Raw genomic sequence first — 11,742 nt, 5'->3', positions numbered from 1 at the left:
CCAAGGGAGGTTTAGATTGGACATTAGGAGAAATTTCTTTACTGAAAGAGTGGTCAGTCCTTGGAACAGGCTGCCCAGGGAAGTGGTTGAGTCACCATCCCTGGAAGTATTTAAAAGATGTGTAGATGAGGCTCTTAGGGACATGGTTTAGTGGGCATGGTAGTATTGGGTTGATGGTTGGACTTGATGATCTTAGAGGTCTTTTCCAACCTTAATGATTCTATGATTCTATGTGCACCCAGTCCATCTGGTAGTTACTGTTGGCCATAATTAATACCTCAGCATTCCCCAAACACACTCCAGGCACCACTTGCACCTTCTTCACAAACACCGAGGCATAGGTAATAACCAGCTTGCTGGCGAATTCTTGCTGTAGTGCTTGGATGGCATCGGTTGTTGCGTTTCCTATATTTTCCAGGGTAGCAGAGAGATTAACGATCGCTTTCTCCAACTCGGAGACCCCTAGACAAGGAAGGAGGGCCCAGGGCAAACTGGTGAAATACAGATCCTTGTTCTGCCAAAGGGCTGATACCACGTTGATGTTGCAGGGAGTCAGGGTAATTGCGGACATGGGTCATGAAGAGGCTTTCTTCAACATTGTCGTGGTTTAACCTGGCAGGCAGCCAAATACCATGCAGCTGCTCGCTCACTCTCCTCACACACAGTGGGACGGGGAGAGAATCGGAAGGGTAAGAGTGAGAAAAATTTGTGGGTTGTGATAAAGACAGTTTAATAGAACAGAAAAGGGAAAATAATAATAATAATAATGATAGCATATACAAAATGAGTGATGCACAATGCAATTGCTCACCACCCGCGCTGACCGATAACCAAGTAGCGATCGCTACTTCCTGGAACACGCCTACCGTTCATATACTGAGCATGACGTCACATGGTATGGAATACCCTGTTGGCCAGCGGGGCTGGCTGTTCCGATTATGTTCCCTCCCATCTTGTGCACCTAGCTCAGTCAGTAGGCATGGGAGCTGTCCTTGGACTAGGAGGGTACTTAGCAACAACTGAAAACATCAGTGTGTTATCAACATTCTCCTCATACTAAATCCAAAACACAGCACTAGGAAGAAATTTAATCCTATCCCAGCCAAAACCAGGACAGTATCCACCCCTTATTCTATACCATTTACATCATGCCTAGGTTTCACAGTTTTCGATACATTTTAATTAATCACCACCATCTTTATTTTTTATATATATACACACACACACAGAGATATCATTCCCTTAGTCTATGGACTATCCCTTTAAAATGCCCATTGAGTTCATTTAGTCCACGACTTTTGGCTCCATCTGTTATAACAGTCTTTCAGGGCAGGAGAGATGGTGTGTGGTGTTGGGCCGTTGCATCCTGAAGCCAGTTCTCATGTCAGTATTGCTGTGCTCGTCTGGTTCTATCATCGTTGCACTTTGCTCGGTTTCATCGGAGTTAGTTCATTCTTCATTAATCTGGGTGATTTCTACTGCTAAACCATTGATAGCAACCATAGAAATAATGATATACAATATCATATAACAATTAACATCATACAATTCAGTTCACTGGCTATTTTCACCCAAAATCAAATCTCCTTGAGGTACACACCGGACTTCCCCATCCTTTCGCATCACCCACCAAGTGCACCCAGGTCCTTGAGCAAAAGCAATCCCACGGATGGGTTTTCCCTTGCCTGAGGCAGGAGTAACACAGACTGTCTTCCCCAGCATATTTCTTATATGCACGACAGGGACTTTATCTCCATCTACAGTACGTAAGAGTTTTGATTGGGCAGGGCCAGCTCGATTGAAAGATCCCCTACTGTTGACTAACCAGGTGGCTTTTGCTAAATGTGTGTCCCAATGCTTGAATGTCCCACCACCCATTGCTCTCAGCGTAGTCTTTAGCAGTCCATTGTATCGTTCGATTTTTCCGGAGGCTGGTGCATGGTAGGGGATGTGATAGACCCACTCAATGCCATGCTCTTTGGCCCAGATGTCTATGAGGGTGTTTCGGAAAGGAGTCCCATTGTCTGACTCAATTCTTTCTGGGGTGCCATGTCGCCACAGGACTTGCTTTTCAAGGCCCAGGATGGTGTTCCGGGCAGTGGCATGGGGCACAGGGTAAGTTTCCAGCCATCCGGTGGTTGCTTCCACCATGGTGAGCACATAACGCTTGCCGTGGCGGGTTTGTGGGAGTGTGATATAATCAGTCTGCCAGGCCTCCCCATATTTATATTTCAACCATCGTCCTCCATACCAGAGAGGCTTTACTCGCTTGGCTTGCTTGATTGCAGCGCACGTTTCACATTCATGGATAACCTGTGCAATAGCGTCCATGGTCAAGTCCACCCCTCGATCACGAGCCCATCTATATGTTGCATCTCTTCCTTGATGGCCTGAGGCGTCATGGGCCCACCGAGCTATAAATAATTCACCCCTATGTCGCCAGTCCAGACCATGAGAGGCACTTCAATCTTGGTCCACCTGCTGGTTGTTTTGGTGTTCCTCAGTGGCCTGACTCTTGGGTACGTGAGCATCTACATGACATACTTTTACAACCATGTTCTCTACTCGGGCAGCAATATCTTGCCACAATGCGGCGGCACAGATGGGTTTACCCATCTGGTAAGTTGTTCTGCTGCCAGTTGTTCTGCTTCCACTGCTGCAACCACCCCCACAGGGCATTTGCCACCATCCATGAATAAGGGCATATTGCTTCTCGTTTTCTGGTAGTTTATTATACAGTGGGGCCTCTTCAGCATGCGTCACCTCCTCCTCTGGGGATATTCCAAAATCTTTGCCTTCTGGCCAGTTCGTGATCACCTCCAAGATTCCTGGGCGACTGGGGTTTCCTATTCGGGCCCGTTGTGTGATCAGTGCGACCCACTTACTCCACGTAGCATCGGTTGCATGATGTGTAGAGGGGACCCTCCCTTTGAACATTCAGCCCAGCACCGGCAGTCGGGGTGCCAGGAGGAGCTGTGCTTCATTACCAACCACTTCCAAAGCAGCTCGAATCCCTTCATATGCTGCCAATATCTCCTTCTCAGTTGGAGTGTAGCGGGCCTCGGATCCTCTGTATCCCCGACTCCAGAACCCTAAGGGTCGACCTCGAGTCTCCCCTGGTGCTTTCTGCCAGAGGCTCCAGGTAGGGCCATTCTCCCCGGCTGCGGTGTAGAGCACATTCTTTACATCTTGTCCTGCCCGGACTGGCCCAAGGGCTACTGCATGAACTATCTCCTGTTTAATTTGTTCAAAGGCTTGTTGTTGCTCAGGGCCCCATTTGAAATCGTTTTTCTTCCTGGTCACTTGATAGAGGGGGCTTACAATCAGGCTGTAATCTGGAATATGCATTCTCCAAAAGGCCACAACGCCTAAGAAAGCTTGTGTTTCCTTTTTGCTAATTGGTGGGGACATGGCTGTTATTTTCTTGATCACATCCATTGGGATGTGATGATGTCCATCTTGCCATTTTATTCCTAAAAACCGGCCTTCAGAAGGATTTGAATTATTTTCTTGCCTTTCTCAAAAACTTCTTCTGCTGTGTTGCCCCATGCAATGATGTCATCAATGTATTGCAGGTGTTCTGGAGCCTCACCCTCTTCCAGTGCGGTGTGGATCAGTCCATGGCAAATGGTAGGGCTGTGTTTCCACCCCTGGGGCAGTTGGTTCCAGGTGTACTGGACGCCCCTCCAAGTGAAAGCAAACTGTGGCCTGCACTCGGCCGCCAAAGGGATTGAGAAGAACGCATTAGCGATATCCATTGTGACGTACCACTTGGCTGCCTTCGACTCCAGTTCGTATTGAAGTTCTAGCATGTCCGTCACGGCAGCACTCAGTGGTGGCGTGACTGCGTTCAGGCCACGGTATTCTACTGTTAGTCTCCACTCTCCATTGGACTTTTACACTGGCCATATGGGACTGTTAAAGGGTGAGCGAGTCTTGCTGTACACTCCTTGGCTCTCCAGTCGATGAATCAGCTCATGGATGGGAAGCAGGGAGTCTCGGTTGGTGCGATATTGCTGCCGGTGCACTGTTGTGGTAGCGATTGGTACCTGCTGTTCTTCAACCCTCAACAACCCCACAACAGAAGGGTCCTCTGAGAGACCTGGCAAGGTGGACAGCTGTTTAATTTCCTCCATCTCCAGGGCAGCTATACCAAAAGCCCACCGATACCCTTTTGGGTCCTTGAAATACCCTCTCCTGAGGTCGTCTATGCCAAGGATGCACGGAGCCTCTGGGCCAGTCACAATGGGGTGCTTCTGCCACTCCTTCCCAGTTAGGCTCACTTTGGCCTCCAATACAGTTAACTCTTGGGATCCCCCTGTCACTCCAGAAATACAAATGGGTTCTGCCCCTTTATAGCTTGATGGCATTAGGGTACACTGTGCACCAGTGTCTACGAGAGCCTGATACTCCTGTGGGTCTGATGTGCCAGGTCATCGAATCCACACAGTCCAGTAAACCCGGTTGACCCTTTCCTCCACCTGGCCGGAGGCAGGGCCCCTCTAGTTCTGGTCATAGTATCCATCTCTCACTTCTTGCAAATGCGAGTCAAGAATTCCTTCGTTACAATCCAATGTAAGATCAGCCCTTCTACTCTGTCTGGGGAACTGTTCACTGGAAACTGGACTGTCATGAGACAGGTTTTTCCTGACAACTGGAGCAGCATTTTTTCTGGGAGAACCCCCTTGTGTGATTGTTTTTCCTTGCAACTCACGTACCCGTGCCTCTAGGGTCAAGGTAGGTTTTCCATCCCACTGCCTCATGTCCTCTCCGTGGTCACGCAGGTAAAACCACAGGGTGCCCCGTGGTATGTACTTTCTATATCCTCTCTCTTGAGGAGAAAAACGCTGACTCCTAATGGCTGAGATACTGGTCCATACAGGTAGAGAATAGGTCCTATCATCTTTGAATTCCTGGACCTCCAGGGACAGTTTCTCCACAGCCGAGACAAGGGAGGAGGAGACACTTTCTTCGTATTCCCGGAGTCTGCCAACCACGTCATCCACCGTTGGTGCTTCTTCCTCTGCCCAGGACAGTACTGCCAATGAACTGGCATATGATGCTGGTGCGCTCCGTACCAACTTCCACCATATGGGTCGCGTGCACTGGACTTCATCTGGATCTTTGGGCGTTTGGTCATTTTCCAGGTCACTATAAACCACCTCCAGCATGCCTAATTCTCTCAGGTACTGGATACCTCTCTCCATAGTGGTCCATTTGCCTGGGCGATATATAACATCTTCCTTGAAGGGATACCTTTCCTTCACGTCTGACAGCAGTCGCCTCCAGAGGCTGAGGACCTGTGTCCCTTTTCCAATTGCTTTGTCAATACCTGCTTCCCTAGCAAGGGATCCCAGCTGTTTGGCTTCCTTCCCCTCTAATTCCAGGCTACTGGCCCCATTATCCCAGCATCGGAGCAGCCAGGTAACAATATGCTCGCCTGGACGACGGCTGAAATCTTTCCGCATATCTCGCAGCTCACTCACGGATAGGGATCGGGTGGTTTCTGTCTTGTTTATGAGTTCTTCCTCTTCCTCCTCCCCTCATCGTGATGGCCCTGCTTTTCCATCATCCCTTTCTAAACGACCTGACTTCCGCTTCCAAGATTTCTTCTTCTGTACAGGGGCGACGGATACCAGCAAGGGTTGATCCTCTGGTTCAGCTGTAGTACCTGTTGCTGGGGTTTGGGTAGCCGCAGTGCCTGTCGTGGTGGTTGGAGTAACTGTAGTGACTGTTGCCGGGGTTTGCGTGGCTGCAGTGCCTGTGACGGGGGTTGGAGTAGCCGTGGTGTCTGTTCCTGGGGTTTGAGTAGTCACAGTGCCTGTCGCAGTGGTTGGAGAAGCTACAGTGACTGTTGCCGGGGTTTGAGTAGCCACAGTGGTTGTCGTGGGGGTTGAAGTAGCCGCAGTGCCTGTCGTGGGGGTTTGAGCAGCCACCGTGTCTGTTGCCGGGGTTGATTTCTGGACAGTATTCCTGAATAGTTGTTTAACCCTAAAGAAGGCCTGAACCACATTCAGGAGACATAGCAATATGTACACGCTTGTTTGAACATCCCAAGGATATTCAAAATTCTCAGGGAATATTGTGGACATCTTCGTGAAGAGGATAGAAGATAAAGGAGTTTCTGGAGATATGGAAGGTTAGATGAACAAGTGGGAGAAAGTGTCCCATCCCGTCTCCCCCTTAAATTCATTCTCCGAGGAGAAAAAAGTGTAATTACTAATAGTTTCTAAGAGGTGGTTCCCGAGGTACAGAGGTGACGGCAGTGCTGAGTACAGATACCAGATTAGACTTACGACCAATGGTTTTATCACATCATAAAACAGCAGCAAAATGATAACCTTGGCCCAGTTCCGAATAATGTTAAACAGCACAAAAGGGAACATATACTGCAAGCAAGGTGTTACATAACCCAACATTGAGAGCCAGCCCCACAACTTTGACAGCCAATACATCAACATTGTGACCAATCAATATAATGAATGCTTATAACAATTTTGCCTTAACACACTTTGGTCAGATCTATCATTATCTCAACCCTTCGAGCCCCACGTTGGGCACCAGAAAGGACTGTTGTGGTTTAACCTGGCAGGCAGCCTAATACCATGCAGCTGCTCGCTCACTCCCCCCACCCCCCCAGTGGGATGGGGAGAGAATCGGAAGGGTAAGAGTGAGAAAAACTCGTGGGTTGATATTAAGACAGTTTAATAAAACACAAAAGGGAAAATAATAATTATAATAATAATGATAGAATATACAAAATGAGTGATGCACAATGCAATTGCTCACCACCCGCGCTGACCGATAACCAAGTAGCAATCGCTACTTCCTGGAACACGCCTACCATTCATATACTGAGCATGACGTCACATGGTATGGAATACCCCGTTGGCCAGCTGGGCTGGCTGTCCTGATTATGTTCCCTCCCATCTTGTGCACCTAGCTCAGTCAGCAGGGCATGGGAGCTGTCCTTGGACTAGGAGGGTACTTAAAAACAACTGAAAACATCAGTGCGTTATCAACATTCTTCTCATAGTAAATCCAAAACACAGCACTAAGAAGAAATTTAACCCTATCCCAGCCGAAACCAGGATAAACATGCACTCCAGGCACTATTCATCCGGGTGTGCAGGTCCCCTCCTGGCTCCATGGGACGTTTTTCATGGCACGGTTGCCACACAGCCAGTATAGGCCGAGTGTACCTATTTTGCTAAGGTCACGGCAGTGAGTGGTGCCTCTCAGGCAATTGCCAATATTGGCATGGTAGGTTTGCCTGGTGTAGGATGGACCCTGCTGCATGGTTAGTAGTTGATCAGAGTACGGATCACAGCCCGTAAAGTTCTGGAGGATGTAGAATTCTAATCTGTTCTTCACCAAGGCAGCAGTGGATAGTCACTCTACTGTAAAGGCGGAGCCCCCCCCCCCCCCCCCCGAGACCCAGAGGTTGATCCGGAGTGGTTAACAGCTGTTACAGATTCCCCACTCAGATTGTGGGCAGTGAAGTTTCCCTTGAGGTCAAAAGTATAAGTAGTTTTACAAAAGGGATAGCTACCCACTGGTTGAGACTGGTTGGGAAATGGATGACCTGTTGCCCTGTAGCATAGAGAGGCCTCTACCCATGGGGCTACAATCCAGTCATCGCATGCCCTCCTCCAAGCGTCGGTGGTTGAGAGAGTAGCCCGAACAGAGTAATACCTGACAAAAGTTTTAGGTGCATGGCCCCAAAATTCCACCGATACCGGCATTCCCACCATGGGAACCCCTTCGTCCCCAGATGCAGGATGTTGTGTACAAATCCAACAATCAGTTCCCTTTCCAACATCCGCCAGCACCTGAAATGTGCGAATTAACAAGTTAGAATCCCAACCAGCCCTGTTGGACTGTCCCTAAGAACAGTATCCACAGGCTTGCACAGAATAACCAACAGTAGTACAAGTAAAACAACTACAGTAAACAGCAATATAGCAGGAGGATTTTCCAGATCAGTCCATCCGTCCAGTGTGGTCCAGTAGTTGGGTCGAGTCGGCGGCTCTAGGCATTCGCAACAACTTCTAATCTGGGGCTAGGACATAGGGTAAGCAAAAGGGTCTGCCGGAAAACAGAGCTAGGAGGCAGATCTCCGTCTGGCTGCAGATACCTGCCCACAAGTTTTCTGGCAGCACCTTAGAGAGGGAGGAAGGAGGGGCCGAAGGAGTTAACACCAGGGCGCTGGGAGGTGCTACAAGGCTCACGGACGCCACCTGCCGATGGCCATTCAAAAGCTGTAACAAAACATTGTTTGGCAATTTATCAATTTGGGGGGGTCGGTTTGTGTGTAAGCCCCCTTTCCAGCAGGAGCCGCCAGAGGCAGCCTCTCTCTGTTTGGCTGGCAGAGGTGCCCCGTCCTCTGCCTGGGTGAGAATTCCTCCATATCTGACTGCTGGGCACGGAAGCCATTGCCACAGCATGTACTCGAGAAGTGGGGGTCTTATCAAAAACTGACCACTCATCCCCTCCCAGTCTGACAATTTCTGTCCACGTGGGGGGTCCGTCATCAGTACCCTGTAGCTGCTGTAGCGCTATACCCAAGGGCGTCAGATGGGGGGCCACGGTTTTGGCCAGGCAGCACCGTCTCCCATAGGATGCCTGGAGGGCCAGGGGATTTCTTCTGATACCAGCTTGGTCGAGTAAATCGTGGATGGCTAGAGTGCTCCACAGTAGTTTCAAACTGCTCGACTGTGGCCCATGATTTGGGTTTCCCTTCTCACTCATCACGGGGCAGAGCCCACACCATGCCCAAGGTGGCGTCCCACAGAGTGAAAACATTACCTGCCCCTGGGACTGTTTGCAACTGCACCCTGGGTCCAAAGGACAGGACAGCCACTTCCCCCTCATTGAGGTAAGTTTGAGCTGCCCCAGTGCACCAGAGCCACTTGAGCCACTCCACCCAGCCTTCCCCTGGCTTTTTATGAAACCAGATGCCCAGGGAGCATAACTGTTCCCCAGTATAGGCTTGCATCCAGTGAGTGCTTGAGGCAGGTAGGGGAGGGGCTTCTGCTCCTGGGCTATGACCATGCCAAGGCCTGGGAGTAGGGTCAGCAATTTCCTCCTTAATTACAGGTACAGCAGTGTGGGGATTTCAGGTCTATGTAATCTTGCTCATTCACAGCTATGAAAAAGTCCAGAGGTGCAGACTCTGAAATAGCAGAAAGTGGAGGCACCTCAATAAACAGGCTTTTCTCAATCCTGGTCTGTGCTGGGGACACTTCAAACAAATCCAGCTCAGATTTGGTACATTTTTATGAGCAGCCATGAATGAAAGCCATCCCTTTTAAAATGATTTCCTTTTCTAGCGGTAGAATGGGACCTCTTTATCTGGGTTTTCTGTTTCTTTTGCACTGTTTGGCCTGATGACTTGTTCTTTTTCTTCTTCTTGTCCTGGTCAGACTGTTGTCTGGTGCCCTCCTACCTTTTTCTTTTAAAGGGCTGAAGCAGGCCTTCCCTTTGGGGGCGTGACATGGATTTCTTTCTTTTAAGGCTTTTTCTTTGGATATAAGCAAGTTCTGAACCCTCCTGATTTGATGGTGTTTCCAACTTGTCCATGAGAAACTTGGAAACATGTCCAAACACATTTTTTTGCAATATCTTGAACAGTGCTTTTAACATGTGTCTTAACACGTTAAACACCTGCACCATTCTTCACAGGAATGCCTTGAAAACCAGGGAGACCATTGCCGGCCTGGGCTCTGTAATAATTAATGTACAAGGACGGGTCCCCAAAATTTCTTACCACTACCATTTTGGTGTGGTTTCTTAAAATATCAGAGAATTCGGGGGCCAAAGATGCAGCTTCACACTTCCTCAAAGCGAAATGAGATGTGCTTGTTCTTTATTTCAGTGCTGATCGTGTCGATGCGCCGGCAGTTTACAGGCACATAGTGCGACTTATCATACGTTGCCATAACGACCTCGTCGTTATTACCGCCAGTCAGAACGCAGCAGAATAATGGAACTAAAAAGTCTCTGACAAGCTGGTGCTCTACAAGATCCGTGTAGAGGTAGAGTGAGTTAAACCCACCGGTGATGTCCACCACAAAGGGAAATTTCTTAGCAGCAACATCCAGAGAAGCCCCCAAAATATGTGCTAGATCCCCAGTAGTAGAAAAAGTGTAAGGCTTTTCATCCATTTTGAGCTTTGTTTTCCTTATGACAGGGTCATAGACCAGGCCCACTGCTGGAGAGTCAATGGCTGAAGCTTTGTTTTGGGGGTTAATAAGATGGTTCATACATTCCATCAACACAGAGAGGGACAGATAATAGCCTTTCCCCAAAGTATACTACCATGTCTTACCCTGCAGCGCTATTTCAAAGATGGTGTCTTCATTGATGTTATTCCAGCTGTGCGGGTACTGTATTTCTGCCAGCCCCACCTCCCACTTCCTTGAGAACTCCAGGGATGTCACCAGCTGTACAGTAAAGTTCGAGCTGGTGTTTTGTGGGAAGATTCTGGAGCTGGCATTGCTGAGTAGCGCGATGTAGAAACTGCCATCCTTCTCCCCACACTAGATGTCCTGAACTTGGAAGGCTTCTATCCAGCTGCTAAATTTCTGGGGCCAGCAACCCCACTTCACCATCAGCTGTTTCTTTCTTCCTTTCCCTTTTGCAGCAATTGTCTTCTCAATTTTGTAGATTCTGTCCTCATCAGGATTCACTTTCTGAAGTTCTTCAGGGTAAAATGTCCCCTCAGTTGCTTCATGACCATAGTCTATTAAGTGGTATACAGGTATCTGTCCCCTTCTCACAATTTCAGCTACTACGAAAATTCCATCTGTGAAAGTCTGCTCATAACCTTTCTCAAATCTCTCTTTTGTTCTAGACACCCTGATGTGGTCTCCCTTTTTGAGCAGAGGCACAAGTTCTTTAATTTTAAACACAGCCACGTATATGGTTTTCCAAACCCTCACAGAGTTTAAAGGGTTCATGTCCACAGGCCTGGCTCTGATAGTTCTGTGGAAGCTATGGTTATAGCTCTTTATAAACTCCGACAACACATCAATGTAGGGAAAATTGTTGCATGCTGTAAAATATCTCCACATCTTGGTTTTGAGCGTCCTGCTAAAACACTCTATGACAGAGGCTTTTACTTCATTATTAGTAACAAAATAGTGAACATTGCACTACTTTAACAGCTTGTTTAAAGGCTGGTTTAAAAATTCTTTTCCCTGATCAGTCTGTAATTTCTGAGGCTTCTGCCCCCCACTAAAAATTGTTTTAAAAGCCCCATCTATTTCAGAACCTGTTTTGCCTTTTAGACCAATAGCCCAGGCATGCTTGGATAATATGTCTATCACCGTTAAGAAGCACTTAACACCATCGTTGTTTCTGGAAAACTGTTGCATATCCACTAAGCCTGCCTGCCATTGTGCATCATCCTGTTTCCTTTAAAGTGCTTTCTTGCCACTCGGTTTAAGCTGTAAGCATCCTGGCTTGCAAGCCGGGTTGCTGCTTGGCATCTGTTCAGAACAGCAATTCTCCTTTTAGCACCTTCAAAAAGGGGATTTATACCCCCAAAGCTTCCCACCTCCCCAGGAGCATAGTAAATATCTTTTAACAGAAGTGGCGGTGTGGACATGCGTACATAGTTGTTTCCTCTCACATATTCTTGCTCCTCTCTCTCACAGCTGCTGCGCAGCGTTTTTTTACCTTTTCTTAAATATGTTATCACAGAGGCGCTACCAATGTTGCTGATTGGCTCAGCTTTGG

The sequence above is a fragment of the Calonectris borealis genome, chromosome W (genome assembly GCF_964195595.1).
Source record: "Calonectris borealis chromosome W, bCalBor7.hap1.2, whole genome shotgun sequence".
In the NCBI taxonomy this organism is placed as follows: domain Eukaryota; kingdom Metazoa; phylum Chordata; class Aves; order Procellariiformes; family Procellariidae; genus Calonectris; species Calonectris borealis.
Note: the sequence above shows the minus strand (reverse complement) of the source record.